Here is a 15978-nt window from a genome sequence, read left to right as displayed (position 1 = left end):
TTCTACTAAAAGCACTGCTTTTATAAATAGAAAGGCAAGTAAACTTACTTGTGAGATGCTCGACCTCCATTATTCGGATATTTTTAGTTATTATAAAAAGTGCTTACAAATTTTTCAAATGCATTAACAGAACTAAAAATTACTGCTTTAAAAAGAAAAGAGGCTGGTTGATAATAATTTGTTATATTTTACTGATTTATTATAAAATAAATATTGGTAAACTGCTTTTAATTTCTTTTTTGCCCGATATCTCAAAACTTATTTTTTCACTGTTTACTTCCATTGTAAATGCAATATCTCAAAATCTATTAGTCCAATTCACTTGATATTTTGCATGACTATTTTTTACATATATTCCTAGGGTATGAACTATGGTTTAAGTAATTGAACAACTAGTTTTCAATTTCCAGACAAATAAAAAATAATATAAATTTTTGCTCGTTTCTGCAAAAAGAGTTACGATATCATTTGTAATTTTTCAAATAGTTAATATTATATCAAATGCATAGTTCATACCCTAAGTTGGTTTTCTTTAAGAACTCAATAAAGCAAACAGACATACAAAATAACATTTTTTTGCTAAGTTGCAAGATTTTTAAAAAAGTTTTTTTTTAATAATTTTTGACCAATTATTACCATTTAATTTTTAAAAAAAAAATAATTTACAAATTTTTATGTATTTATATCTTGTTTTAGTTAATTATACACTGATAAAAATCACATAAAATATTTTTAAAGTAAAAATTTCAAAACTTCGTCTCCGAAGGTATTCGGTTACCTTAACAATATGCTGACAAAATTAATTGGTTGGCATTATTTTATTTTTAATGACTCTGTTCCTTATTGTCTGCTGGCTTAAATACACTTGCTTCACCTTTTTTAATAAAATTTTTCACTTGTATTGCAGCAAAGATGAGTAAAATTTTGAAGCGTCCATTGGGGAAACTTTTAAATGGACCATAGAAATGGAAAGTACTTTTATTGAACTCCTAAAAAAAGAAAACATCTGGAATGTTAAATCTCAATACTACAAACATAGGATGCTCCGGAAAGTTAGTTTCGAGGAGATTGCGAAAAAACTAACCCTAGAATGGCCTCAGCATACAACTGAATTCTCATTGGGTGAGTTTTTAGTTTTGACTGTATTTCATTAGTTCTAAGTTCCAATATTGCTTCTGAGAATAAACTTAAAACCAAACCAACAGCATTAACTTCATAATTACAAAATATTTTTTTCGTATTACCATTAATTATTATTATTACTTTTTTTATATTAAAATGTTAAATAAACCCTGTGTTAAATATTGAAAATAGTGTTTAGATAAATATAGTGTATGGATGCCACTAAACATAAACATTTTTTATATATCTTTCAAGATTCCGTTGTTATATTCACATTGGTCTATGATTGAAAAAAAAGTATGATTTCTGTTGGTTCTATACTATTCAAAAAGTATTTGATATACAGAATTTACATGGCATACAAATGATAATTCAAATTGCATAAAAAATTTCAAATGCATGCTCTAGTACAGCTTATGCAAGAAAATAAATTTCAAAACTTGTCTAATAACAATATAGGTGTTTGTGTTTATTACCAAACCTGTAACATTTTTATCATTAAACCTACAGACAATTGCATCAACATTAAGATTCAAATTTTATTCTATGTTTATATTAGTTTTTCACTCTTATTCATAAATGTGCTTTTTAACTTACTTTTTATTGTCATTATTAGTTCACTTTTTTTTTCTGTTTAGAAAAGTTGACTATATTCCAAAGGAATATGAAAAAGCTGAAGACGTTAGCAAGTGGAGCAGGATTTGAAAGGATTCAGGTCCCATGGATCCATTTTCACGCATTACTGTTTCTAGGATACTGGTGAAGCAGAGCCAAGCGTGTCTAACTTGGAGGAAAGCTATAAGGAGTCTTCTTTGTTAAGTCAGGTATGAACATGACTATAAATGTGCATGATTGTATGAATATAACGTAACTGTGTCACATGTTTAGCATAATTTAAGTTGAAAAAGCATTTCTTTAAGAAAAATTCTGATAATTTGTTAAACTAATTATAGAGTAAAATAAATAATCAAGAAACTGAAATGGTAAGATATTACTTGATACAAATCTTCATTACCTTCAAAAATATACAAATAGGAAATAACAGTCAACAAATTTCAAATGTTTCGAAAATAGGGACCCATTTTAATTATTTATATTATCCTTTTTCATTGCTCTGGTATTATTTTTTTATTATTCCTTTCAATTACTTTATATGCTGATTTTTTTTTGGGGGGGGGGGGAATTGATTGATTAAAAATGAGCAAAAAATTCCGGAGGAGCTGATCATCGAACTAATCAAGAGTTTGAAAGCATTAAACTCAGTAACATTTGCAATTGTGAAGTTAACACAATTTTTTCAATAGTTCTTATCGTAAGCATCAATTTTATTAAAATTATCCTTTCCTTTCTTACCCCTATTTTATTCTCCTGTTTCATGCGTATTTTTAACTCAATTCCGAGGAAAACTTTAAAATTGGGGTTTCACTATATATTTATATTACGTAAGTCTACCAGAAAATAAAATTTTATTTTTGCAATATTTTGCCATGTTTAAAGGTACCAAAAGTATATTTTAATTTGAGCTTTGAAATTATTAACCAGTTTTTCTTTATAGATTGTATTAAATAACAATAAACATTCTATTTCAGAATGTGGAAGATTTAAATGAATCTCTAGACTTCCAATCATTTGAGGCCTCCAGAGACCTTCTAATCGCAAACGAAGAGTCCTTTGTTGAAGATGAATCCCGAAGAACCCCTAGTAGAAGCCAATAGTGGCAAGTGTAGTGCTGGTGCTAGGAAAAGTGCCAAAAGAAAACGAACGAATGAAGACGAACTATTGTCTGAGGCTGTAAAAGCTCTAAAGAGCATCCCGCCACCGCAGGAAGCATCATTTGAGGATGCTTGTGGACAATACATTGCACACATTTTAAAGTCAATTCCAGACAAAGAGAAACGTCTAAGAGCGCATAAAAAGTTAATTGAAACAGCATTCTCATTTCTTTTAAAATAAATTTTTCACTTAAATCAGTTCTTGTTTTTCCTTATTTTCAAATAATTTGTGTTTATTCATGTATAACCATTAACAAAATAGTGTTGTTCAATAGCTTTCTTTTTTATTCATTTCAAATGCAAAATGCATAATAAAAGTAAAAATTGATAATTATTTGTGCATTGTAAAGCATGAGCCTATCATGTACAAAAAGATAAGTGCATTTCATTCCATGAGCGTTCATCAAGATATCCCATTTTTTAACTTCAAAGCAATTTATGTGCTTATTTATAATTTTAAGATAATCACATAACTTTTATGCTTAACATTTTACAAAGAATCATTTTATTAACTTTATCATCATACAATTTATTATACATTTAATAAATTAGCTATTATACATTATGTAATTTCTTTCCATAATTAAAATGTTGTCCCTTGTAAGCTTTTGCAATTTATGTTGCTCCAATAGAGCATTGGAATTTTTTTATCTTCACAATACTGAAGTAGTTGTGAAATCAATTAGAAAATATTCCTCCTTCGATAAATATAAGGAGACCGTCCAACCGTACTCATAATAGCATGTTTAATAAGGTAATGATGACAGAAGGCTGTAAAAGAATTCCGAGCATTGATACGAATCACAAAACAAACCAGTGGGGTTACAATCTTCCATCTTATTGTCCCCGTTGAGTTTGGACATGGCTATCCAGTTGCATATTTCATTATTAGTTGTGTTTAGATGCAGAAACTATTAAGTACAAATTCCTAATCTAAATTGCCTAAAAAAATCTTAAATCTAAATTTGCCAGATCTATATTGTAATTGATTGATGATGATAAAGTTACAGCTAATTCATTCAATACGATTTTTGAAAAGGGTGCTGTGTAAATGGCACATTCACGGGACCTGGGCAAAGACAATTTGCAGCTAAGTTAAAGATGTATCCTTATGAAGTGAACTGTACGTAGGTTTATTATTTCGTTTATAAAAGAGCAATCTTTCATCATTTTTAAATAAAGTTATGGCCGATACCAATGCTTACTATAAGTCATTTCACAATAAATTAAAAACACTATTGCGTGCGTTCAATGGACGGGTGTGATAGTGATTTCTGATAGTAATATTTAGAAAACTTCTTGGATAATTAAGTCTCAAAGCAGTAAAAGTGACTTGCATGTTGTCACAAAAATAAACGATTCTTGCACTGAACCTGGTTTGTGTAGTTACAAATGCCACATCTTGTCTAGCCAATTATATGTTTGTGATTGCCTTGATAGTTTTCTGCTTTGTAAGCATATTCATAAGGTGAATTCAATAAATTTCTGCTTTTGACAGCCAGAAGGATTGCCCTACAATATTGAGCAGTTCCTTAAATGGTAATCCTCTGGATCAAAATTTGGATATCTATGGAACTGATTATTTTAAATTAAATGCTGGAGAAGATGCAACTAAATATAAAGACTTAAGATAAAAATCAATCTAATTTTCTATTTAATGCCCGAAGGTTATCCTATCACTCTTTCCATTCCATTTAATTTTATAATTGTAACTTATAAATGCGGACAAAGGTATATCTGAATGCAAACAATATATCTCTTAGTTGACTGATTTTCTTGAAGATGAGAAGGAACAAAACATTCTGTTGCAAAATATCATTCAAAATTTAGAGTACTTAATATCTTGTTGTTTCGGCATATCAAAAGTAGTATCAACAGTTCCTCCTAATGTTAAGTTAGAAAAAAGTGAAGATAATTTAAAAAAAACTCTTAAAGCTAGCACGATTTAAGTTACTTTTCTAAATACTGGAAACACGCAACCATAATACTTCATTGTCAGTAGGTCATAATAAAATTGGAAAATCAAAAATTTTTAAGTTTATTTTCAGATGCTTCATTTCACACGGTTTCCAAAAATATATCCCTTTTGTTTGTACGTAAACCTGAAGCTGAGAAATTCGAGTAAAATTAAGAGTAACTTTCAGATTTCAACAGTCAAAAACGATACTGCCACGCCCCCTCTAGCTAAGTGTAAAGTAAGTAATGTAATTTTCTTTACTGAATAGTTTTTTCATTTATAAAAATAATATAGAAGGTTAGGTAAAAGTATTATTTAAAGTTTTCATGAAATTGTTCCTCACAGAATCATACTGTTTATATCAGTTGTTTTCTGTGCTTTAGACAACTACCCTGCAGGTGCTTGGTACGATACTCGTTAAGTTTAACATTTTTATTAAAATCACATGCGTGAACAAAACAGGTTCGATAACGATAACAGTCCCCTAGTTTTATAGATATATTTTCACTTGAAACTTATCTGCTCTCCGATTTCGTATTTCTGTTGACCTTCCTGTTATTACTTTTCTCATTTTGACAACGATAAATCTGTTATGCACGTGTATCGCTAAATCGAACAATATGTTAGGGGATGTACCGGATTTGCCCTGACGTCAAAGCAGATACTACAAGTCCGGCTTCGACAAGATTAAACAAGGGAGGGCTCCATCTGTGACGTATGTGGATTGAACTAATCTATCTTCAATCAAGTAATAGTACTTCACTTGCTCACATACATTTCGTTGAATAGCATGTCTTCTAATTCTGTTATGTTTTAAAATTTATTAAGCTTACAGTAAGTTTTATCTTCTCAGTTTTCTATGTTCACTAAATAGTTAGTTCCCTTAGATTCTTCTCTTCGTTATGGATGGACACGCAATACTAAAGCATGATGATATTCAAGTAAGTACTCATTGTATTATTAAAATTTTATAACTATGATAAATAGTATTATTTATAAAGCTACTGAGCCAAGTTGATTGGCATCCTTATCTAAGCAAAAGAACTGAAATTATTTTTTTCAGTCATTACAATATCTTAATAAAACTAATATCTGTTAAGTTAACTTTTTATTTGTTGTTACTAGTTAATAAACTTGAAGATAATAAGGTAACTTAAAAGTTTTAATTAATCAATTACTAGTTACTATGTTAGGTTTCTTGATGACTCAAAAAATGTTTTTTCATTTGTAGGAAGGAAACAGAAAAGGATTGTTTAAAGAGGGGTGCTATCCTGAACATTATTATCCCACTGGAGAAAACTTTTTGTGCTGGCGTACCAAACGAATGCTGCGAAACACATCAGGAAGTTTAACCGCTATGGTGACAGCTACTACCCTTCAACAGTTGGACTTACTTTGAAGCATGAACAGTTTAATATCTGCTTTAGCCATGACCCACCAACTTCAATCTTTGACAAATTAACCAAGCCCTTGAGGTGGTGAATGACTACAACAAGAAAGAGTTCTATCTGCTCATGTTTGATGTCGGAAAATACCGGCCTACACTGTGCAACCAGCAATACTGTTTATCAGCACCAAGGATGTTTTTTCTATGGACGCAGAAAGTGTTATCAACCAGGTAGCGAGATATCCTAGTTCTCCAAAATTCATTTTTAAACTTGAAATAGCGCTGTAGGATAGATAAACTAGATAGTTCAAAATGGAAGTAAGTCTTAGCAAATTGCATGACCAACAAACTTCAGATGTTTTTGCGTTTTATGAAAAAGGAGAAGTCTTCTGGAATGTGAGGCATGATATAAACACAAAGATGCCAGGAACTCAGCCTTATTACGAATAGCGAAAGCTATAAATATTCCCCAAGTTGGACCGGCTGAAGTTAACAAGATAAACAGCATTAGGACAACCTTTAAACAAGAGTTGCAGAAAATTAAAGAATCGAAAGGCACAGGAGCTGCAGCCGAAGATGTGTACAAACAGATTTCTACCATCAGTAATCAAGAAATAGAAAATCATTTTCGAATTTGGCAATGAAATTTAAACATTGTGTAATATATATATACACTGCTGGCCACCGTAAATGCAACACCCTGAAGGAAGCATGCAAATAACATGAAATTTACAACATGCATTAGCGGAGGTGAGATATACAAATGATTAGAATTTCAGTGCAGACGCACATTACGCGCGTCTGTGGCGCGACTTCAAAGCGCTATTTAAGATTTGGAGATTTCGACGATTATCGAAGAAAACTGTCAGGACAGTGCAGATGAATGTTGCTTATCCAGAACTTGACCGGACTAACCAAGGATAAAGAAGGGATTAGGCTCGATCCTGATCAGATCGAATTGACCCCAGGGAGGGTGAGTGAGTGATGTAAATTTTTGGCGCAAGAGCCTTGATTTGGCTATACCACGCCTAAAACTTAGGGAGGCGCCAAGTGACAGAGTTAGCTTTGAATAGTTTTTGGGGAAGGTAATGAAGTAGAAATGAAAGAAAATGAAGTAGAGTTTATGAATTTTAAAAAAAGCTGTGAGTGTGTTGACTTTTAAGTTTATTAGGAAGTGTGGTGATAACCTTAAGAGTGGTGTTAAAAGACACAATTATTACTTTTCGAATTGGTTGCACATTAAATGTCCTGCTAAAATATTGGTACTCGTAGATGGTTTAGTTAGAGTAAAATATGTTTCTACACACATTTGTAGCTCTAAAGGGTTTTCAAAGGAAGACTAATATAATTGTTGCTGGCAGAAGTAGTGACCAAACTACCCGTGAAAATGTTTATTGTGAAAAAAGGAATCCTCATGGGAAGCACCTCAGGAAACATATGTTAAAGGTACACAGCATTTCAGATCCATTAAAGATAATGTGTTATTTGTAAGGTTTTAAGTAGTTCTAGATGTAATTGAGAAGCACTTGTCACAGTGTCGTGTTACGATTTTTTTTATGTCAGGAATTTAAATTTAATTTAATCTTTCTTTAGTTAATAGTATTTGTACTTCTCCTTTTTTTTATTTCTCTTCATTTTTTTCTGTGAAGAGAATTGGAAATGTCTCTTTTTACTTTTACGTTAGCAACGCATTTTTGTGTCTTTCTCCTTTTCACCTTTTGCAATTCAAGGTCGTCTGACCCCACCGTCCTTCAAGGACGACATTCTTATCCCTCACATTCTAATTTACGTCACCACTTAACTTCTTTTCCTATCACTTTCACGTAACCTTCAAATTTTGCACGAGGTGATTCTTCCGGTTGGTTTTTCTAGATTTTTCTAGAATTTTTAGCGTGTTCACGCCTTTTTTGTATGTGTGGGAGTACTATTGGCACTGATTGGTGTTGACGTAATCGTGTAGTAATCCCCCATCCAATGACAGTCGTTTTCTATCCTGCTTGACAACTCGTACTTTCCCGCGCTGAAGGGACGCTGTCATCACTTCTCTTGGGTCATCGCCAGGCCCCTCTTCCCCACTGGGCACTATGGGCACGTGCCCAGGGCCCCGCGATCGAATGGGGCCCCCTAGTTCCTGCCAGATTACCAAATGATAACCGATACATTATTACCGAAAAACATTAATTTTGAAAAATCTGATGATAATGACTTACTACAATACCTACGCTTATTATATTAGCTTTAGTTTGCCGCATGCGGATAGCTATACCTTGTACAACATAGCTTGAACTTTTTGACAGATGGGTCAGTGATGGGAAACAGAAAATATCTATTGGTGTAAAAAATGTGTTGGCTAAATATGTGGCTGTATGTATGTTTTAAACTATTCAAAATAAATAAATTCATTCGTCAATCAATTTTATTGCACTAGACATAAAAACATTGGGTAGGTAAGAAACCATTGTTTTCAGTTTTTCTATTTAAATTTTACCTCGAAGCAATAAAAACCACTTAAGACTTTCGGAAAATGCTTGAGTCCTTAACAGGTACTTTTATGTTGTGTGTCTATTCTTATGATTATTATCAATTTTTAATATTATTAAAATAAGAAGATATTGTTCGTCGTTGCAAAGTTATATCGATTTCAGATTTGACATCTGTCAAAAAGAAAGATCAAACTAATAAATAAACAGGGTATAATACTCCACTCTCTCTCAAAAATGAGTTTTTCCGATATTAGTATGTTTAGGTTAATTTAAATACCTATATGTAAGTATAAGAATACAATTTAAAAAAAAATTATTAAATTAAAAAAAGAATTATTTGATGCGGTGTGGTTTATGTCTTAAAGAAACCTATTCGAACGTCATTCGTAATACCAAAGACAAAAAAGGGGAATTCCCGATCGTCGTTTGACTTGACGAACGGGAATTCCCTTCAAGTATTTGTCTGCGATGTTGTGGCGTTTGTTTTGTTTGTAGTTGTTAGTTTGTTACTGACTGTGCTCGAGCTCTGATAAAAAAAATAGTATTGTTTGATTAAATCGTCGTTTTGTCTGTTTTGTGTTAGCGAATATTTTCGTTATAAAATTAATTAAATAGTGAATTATAATATAAAATGTCGAAACGGTCATATCCTAGTGGATCTGAAAAAAGGAAAAAAGCTCTACATCAGAAAGAAGTAATTGAAAAGTTACCAAAATTACAATCATATTTTACTACTACTACTGGAGAAACTTCTGTAAGTAGCAATCAACTCATAAATGTTCCACATGATGACTCAGCTCAATTACAAATTGCGGGAATTTCTAAACCTTCATGTTCCAATTTTGAAAAAGAGATTGAATCAGAAAGCGACTATTCCTACGACGAAAGTGCAACGACTTCAGTGACTTCACTAAAACCGACAACTCCAACTGTGTCAATTGAACAGCAGTTTTCCAACACAGAAGAATTAATATCGCACGATCCCGCCGATTATTTTCACGAAAAGTTTGTTGAAATAAATCGCGAAATTTTAATTCGTAAGGGACCAGTATATTTTCAAAATAAAGATTCTGACTTTTCCGAGGCATCCAGAACATACAAAAATGGTAATAAATTAGTAACGAGATATTTCAACAAAGCATTATTTATTCGCAAATTAAAGAACAATGAAAGCGTCGAAAGAAAATGGTTGCTGTATTCGCCTTCCAAATGCTCTGTATTTTGTTTTTCATGCTGCTTATTTAACCCAACTGATGTTAATCTTTGCTCTCGGAATGGATGTAATGATTGGAAGCATATTAATCACATAATTTTAACACATGAAAATAGCCCAGCGCATAAGCAATCTATGATGACTTATCTGGCACGAAGTAAAGCGGTTGGTAGAGTAGATATAGACTTATTATCTCAACATCAAAAGGAAGTGGATTACTGGAGAAACGTACTTAAACGGATTGTAGCTGTTGTAAAATTTTTGGCATCGAGAGGGCTTCCATTTCGCGGCGACAATGAAATCCTAGGATCTCCAAACAATGGAAATTATTTGGGTTGTGTGGAATTATTGAGTGAATTTGATCCATTTCTTGCAGATCACTTAAAAAAATTTGGGAATCCTGGAAAGGGTAACATTTCTTATTTATCAGCAAATATCTGTAATGAGTTTATTGAAGTAATGGGAAAACAGGTTCTAAAAAAAATTATAAATGAAGTTAAATCAGCAAAATATTTTTCCATAAGCGTTGACAGTACGCCCGATCTGTCTCATATTGACCAGCTAACTTTCATCATTCGATACGTAAAAGACTGTGTTCCTGTTGAAAGGTTTTTGAAATTTATACCTATTAAAGAACATAAATCTAAGTATTTAGCGGAGACCATCTTAAATTTTTTAGAGATACATGATATTCCCATAAAAGATTGCAGAGGACAAAGCTACGACAATGCTTCAAATATGTCGGGAAAGTATAGTGGTCTACAAACAAGAATCAAGGAAAAATGTGAATTTGCCACCTTTATACCATGTGCAGGACATTCACTAAACTTGGTAGGTGTCCATGCTGCTGGGTGTGTACCGGAGGCATCACAGTTTTTTGAAATAGTTCAGAAAGTGTACAACTTTTTTTCGGGCTCTACCCACAGATGGAATATGTTAACAGAACATTTAGGTTCAAAAAAAGTTGTTAAGAGTCTTTCACAAACCAGATGGTCAGCCCGAGCTGATGCAGTAAGTGCTTTGCATGGGGGTTATAAAAGAATATTAGAAGCTTTAATCACCATCGCAAACGATACAGAACAGGCACGAGAAACAAGAGACGAAGCCCTTAGTCTGTCTAGAAAAATGGGAAATCTAGAATTTATTATACTGACGGAAATCTGGAGCACTATATTGGAAAGAATAGACAAAACAAGTAATTATCTTCAGAAAGAAACAATAACACTGGACGTTGCAACCAATTTGTTGACTTCACTTTATGATTTTATTACTAACCTCAGGGATAAATTTGATAACTTCGAATCATCTGCCAAAGAAAATAACCCAGAATCTGACTACAAGGATCTATCTCAAAGAACAAGACGTAGAAGCTCACGGCAGAGTTTTTTTGATGGCTCTGCGCCATCAGTCCAATTGAATGGAAAAGAGCGATTCAACGTAGAAACCTTTCTCCCAATAATCGATACCTTGAGTGTTCATCTAAAACAGCGACAAAGTTCATATGAGATCGTAAGTCAACGTTTTAGTTTATTTTTTCACTTAAAAACTCTGAATTCCGAAGAGATACGACAAGGATGCAAAGAATTTTCTCAAATCTATCACGAAGATGTAAATGAAAAAGAGTTAGAAATAGAATGCCAACATTTAAAAGAATACTTAATAAATGTTCAGAGTGAAAATGAAGCATCTAACAGTGTACAGGAAGTATATAATCTATTAAAGCAAAACAAAATTGAAGACACATTTCCTAACGTAGAAATTGCATTGAGAATATTTTTAAGCATGATGGTAACTAACTGCAGCGGAGAACGCTCCTTCTCCAAATTGAAACGAATAAAAAATGAATTAAGTACAATGCTTCAAGAGAGATTAAATAGTTTGTCGCTGATGTCCATAGAATGTGATATTCTCAATACCATAGATTTTGAAGAAGTGATTAACGATTTTGCTCATCTTAAATCTAGAAGGGTATCTTTGCAATCAACATAGAATTAATCTAAGGATTTTAAGTTAAGCGAGTTACTTTTGTAGATTATTTTTTATATTTCCTATTTTTTTATAGCTAGTAACTAAATAAAAATAAATTTAGAACCTTGTTTGTCTTTCTTTATCTATTGTAACTAAATAGTGTTTTCTCAAGGTCATAGGGGCCCCATGATCCTAATGTACCCAGGGCCTCAAATAGTTTAAAGACGGCCCTGGTCATCGCTCGGCAACAGTTAGACAATTTTCTTGTCTTGCCAGCGTCATCGCCGGTGCCATCTTAGATAGATGGACTCCTTTCTTTTTACTTGGCCTTTCATGTAAAAGTTTACAGCTTTTTGCCGATGATGGAACTTTCATCCTTTTAAGTCTAAAGACTTCCAATATTCTGAGTATTCAATTTCTATAAATTTCATTTTGTCTTATCTCTACAAAAATATGTGGTAAAAGGATCTCAGATCTGTCCTTTAAAAAAAAAAATCTTCGAGTGTGAACTAAATCGTTTTCCGTTCTCCCTAACCTCCTCTTTCGCAGCGCCTACTGCAAGAAAAAATCTTTTTGAGAAGTTGGAACTCTATTTTTATGTCTCAACGACGATAAGCCGTAAAAAACTATGGATCCTTAGTGAGTGTCGATATCCACGACTCTACGTCGGAAGTAGAAGTGCATCCTTTGTTTCCCCCCCCCCCCGATCTCCCGATGGTGCTTTCTTTGTAAGACGAGATGGAAACTGAATAAAAATCTGTATTTGAAGATGAAAAGTGTCCGAAGACTTCTTTATGTCTTTCTTCTTGTGTCATAGTCACTTGTGTTCTGCAGGCTTCATCCATGAAGGTATCTTGTAAGGGTGAGTAACTCTCTATTTCATTCCTTCTTTTGTTTTGTCTGCCTGGGCTATGTCATGTACACATCATCTGTGTATTATGTTATAAAGGTTGTCCTCAATCTTATTGATCCAGTGGGTTTCCCATGAACAGTGTTTTTAACAAAAATAATATAATCGCTTGTCAATAATATGTGTCATCTCTTTTATAAAAGAAATATGATCTGAGTTCATGACCAACGGATCTCAAAATTATGTTGGGTGATTGTGGTTTTACACTAACGCTTATGTCACTGACCATTCGGCCTTCAGGGGTTTCCTCTGTTTAATCCTATTCATGCATAGTATTGATATCCCTTTTTTTTCAATCTAATTAGTATATATATATGATAGATATTATCGAATATATGTATATACATATCTATACTTCTCTGGATCAATAGTTTGAGCGAAATGACATACCCTTCCTTCTTTTACTCATGATGTAATGACATTTACTTTGCCACCCAGTACGGTTAATTAACCTTGCTTCAGGTTTCATTTTATCTTACAGCACTTAAAAGATGTACATGATGTTAAAGATGGTCTGTATAATGTCGAGTTCACTGAAACACATGTTGGCCATGAGTGTGATTTAGGTCGCCTCCGTTTATCTAAGGAAGAGCGAGAGAGTATTGCATATCAGTTGAGTAATAAAAAAACCCCATTAAAGAACTACTGAATGATATAAAAGAGTCAGTAAGTGGTGAACTTTCCCGGTTACATTTGACACCAAGGAAAGATATTCTCGATATCCAGATGAAATTTTGATTAGATCAGGTTTTTGACCCAGATGACAAAGTGAGTGTTAGGCTCCCCAAAATCAGGGTCTTTAGTACGCTTTTATAAACCCCGGGGTGTATTACAGGAAGGTAATCTTATGATAGAAGATTTCATGTTAGTGTTAATGGATGATACTCAAAAGCAGATGTTGAACCACTATGGTAAAGATGATTTTTGTCACATATACACTTATTGTAATGTGACAATTTAATTTCTAATTTTACCTAAGCCTTTAATTTTTCTTTACACGTTATTCCTTTTTTTTCAATTTAGCAATTTTTATTTAACTTTCTCATGGCCATTGCGGTCATCGCACTTCCTGTGAGAAAGTCAACCAACCCCTCTACTCACGCCTTTCTTTTTCTTCTTTTAATTTTAGGGGGGCTAAGTAACCAATCTCTTTCCTTTAAACTTCAAACTCTCCACCTCTTTAAATTTAATTGGCCGTAATTTTTCTGGTCCTATACCAGTTAAGGAATTTTTTAAGTCAGTTTTAAGACATTCTCCTTTTATGCTTCTTTCTTGCAAGTTCCTTTTTTTTATTCTCCGCGACGCGGACTTCGGTCCGCATTTTTAAAAAAGATTTCTTGTGTCACAAAAATTTGTTGGAACATATTGTTTGTTTTTACGAAATAAGGTGTTTTACAATAATAATGTCTTACAAAATGCTTTACGAAAATAAATGTTCAGCTGAATGGAAAAATTTGTGTGATTTTCCTCATGTTTGTGGTGAGTCCTTTTTTATTGTTAAGGGAATTTGTAATTTTCACATTGGAAACATCATCTTACTGTCTTTAATGTTAAGTCTGTATCTGGATATAGCATGTTATTTATCGTCTTTATCTTTAATCTTAAATTAATTTTAGTTTCGCCCTTTTTCCAAATTTGGTGATACCAAATCATCCCAATTTGTTCAAACCTCACACTTTGTGACCCTTTGAACTTATTGTTATCCCACACTTGCATTGTACAACCAATTTCTCTTTCCACTTTCTTCCTTTAATTTAATTTGATTACCTTATATATGTTTCGGCCTTTTATTTATTTATCATGACATATTAATCATTTACGTATTTATATAATCATGACTATATCCAGAGATACATCCATTTATGCAACCCATCCATTTTATAGTCTTCAACGAGAACTGATAAAGTAAACAAAGCGGCGTGCTATTTGGCGCAATACAGCTGTCTACTTGGCGCCGGAATAATGACAAATAGCGCCTATCAGACAAGCAAAAACTCTATTTTTAGAGGGTTGTTTGTATCGCCGTGGTGTCTTTTTGCAGGTGTTTCATGAGTAATATGGAAAATAAAGCGATGGATTTAAGTCCTCCTAAAAAACGACAGAAGAAATCTTACATAAGTAAAGCTGAGAAAGAAATAATATTGAACATTTATAAAACAGAACTGCATTCAAAACCAGATGTTCCAATCATTGATGTGGCTGACCATGCGGCTTCTGCAGCGGGAGTTAGCACAGCTTCTGTTTTCAGAATTATCAAAGAATATAAAAAGGATGGTATATTACATTCCCCGAAGAGGACTAAACCTCGTAAATCTTTTTTGGATGACATTGACGATTTCGACAAAAATGCTGTAAGAAAAGTTCATGATTTTTTCCGCCGTAACGAAATTCCGACAATAAACAAAGTTCTCAAAGCTGTGAACGATGATTCTAATTTACCAAATTTTAAAAGAACGACATTTTATTCCCTGTTAAAAAAATTAGGCTTGAAACATCAAAAACGAGGACGGAACAGCTCACTCGTTGAAAAAGAAATAATTTTGTGGAGGCGAAGATATTTAAGAACAATTAACAAAATGAGACAAGAAGGAAGACAAATTTATTACATGGATGAGACATGGTTGAATGCTGGACACACGCAAGACAAAGTGTGGAATGATACTTCCATTATCTCGTCAAAACAAGCATTTTTATCTGGTCTTTCTACAGGATTAAAATCGCCTTCTGGCAAAGGTGAGAGACTTATTATTACGCACATTGGTAGCGACACGGGCTTTTTAAAAGAAGGACTTCTACTTTTTAAATCAAACAAAAACAAGGATTACCATAAGGATATGAATGCAGCGTGTTTCGAAGAATGGTTCGAGAAAATCCTACCCCTTTCTAGAGCCGAACTCTGTCGTTGTGATGGACAATGCACCATATCACTCTCGTAAAGAAGAAAAAATTCCTAACACATCATCGACTAAGCAAGTTATTAAAGATTGGCTAAAATCTAAAAACATTTAGTGATGAAGAAGGTATGCTAAAAACAGAACTACTGGATATAGTGAAAGCTCATAAGCACAGATATGACAAATTCGCGGTGGATGAACTTGCTAGACGTAATACTATAATGATTTTAAGGCTTCCCCCCTACCAAGCTGAACTAAATCCAATTGAGCTG

At 33.0% G+C, this 15978-nt stretch overlaps 1 non-coding gene across 1 annotated transcript; it reads left to right on the top strand.

Moving 5' to 3' along the window:
* The first annotated feature begins 14869 nt into the window (after positions 1–14869).
* Positions 14870–15748, top strand: LOC110283342 (uncharacterized). The gene has a single exon (XR_011636506.2). It is a non-coding gene; the product is annotated as an uncharacterized LOC110283342 (transcript).
* The last annotated feature ends 230 nt before the right edge of the window (positions 15749–15978 follow it).

Source organism: Parasteatoda tepidariorum, chromosome 6, assembly GCF_982258835.1.
Source record: "Parasteatoda tepidariorum strain Cologne lab strain chromosome 6, Ptep-v5.0, whole genome shotgun sequence".
In the NCBI taxonomy this organism is placed as follows: domain Eukaryota; kingdom Metazoa; phylum Arthropoda; class Arachnida; order Araneae; family Theridiidae; genus Parasteatoda; species Parasteatoda tepidariorum.
Note: the sequence above shows the minus strand (reverse complement) of the source record. Positions and strands in the feature narration are given on the sequence as shown.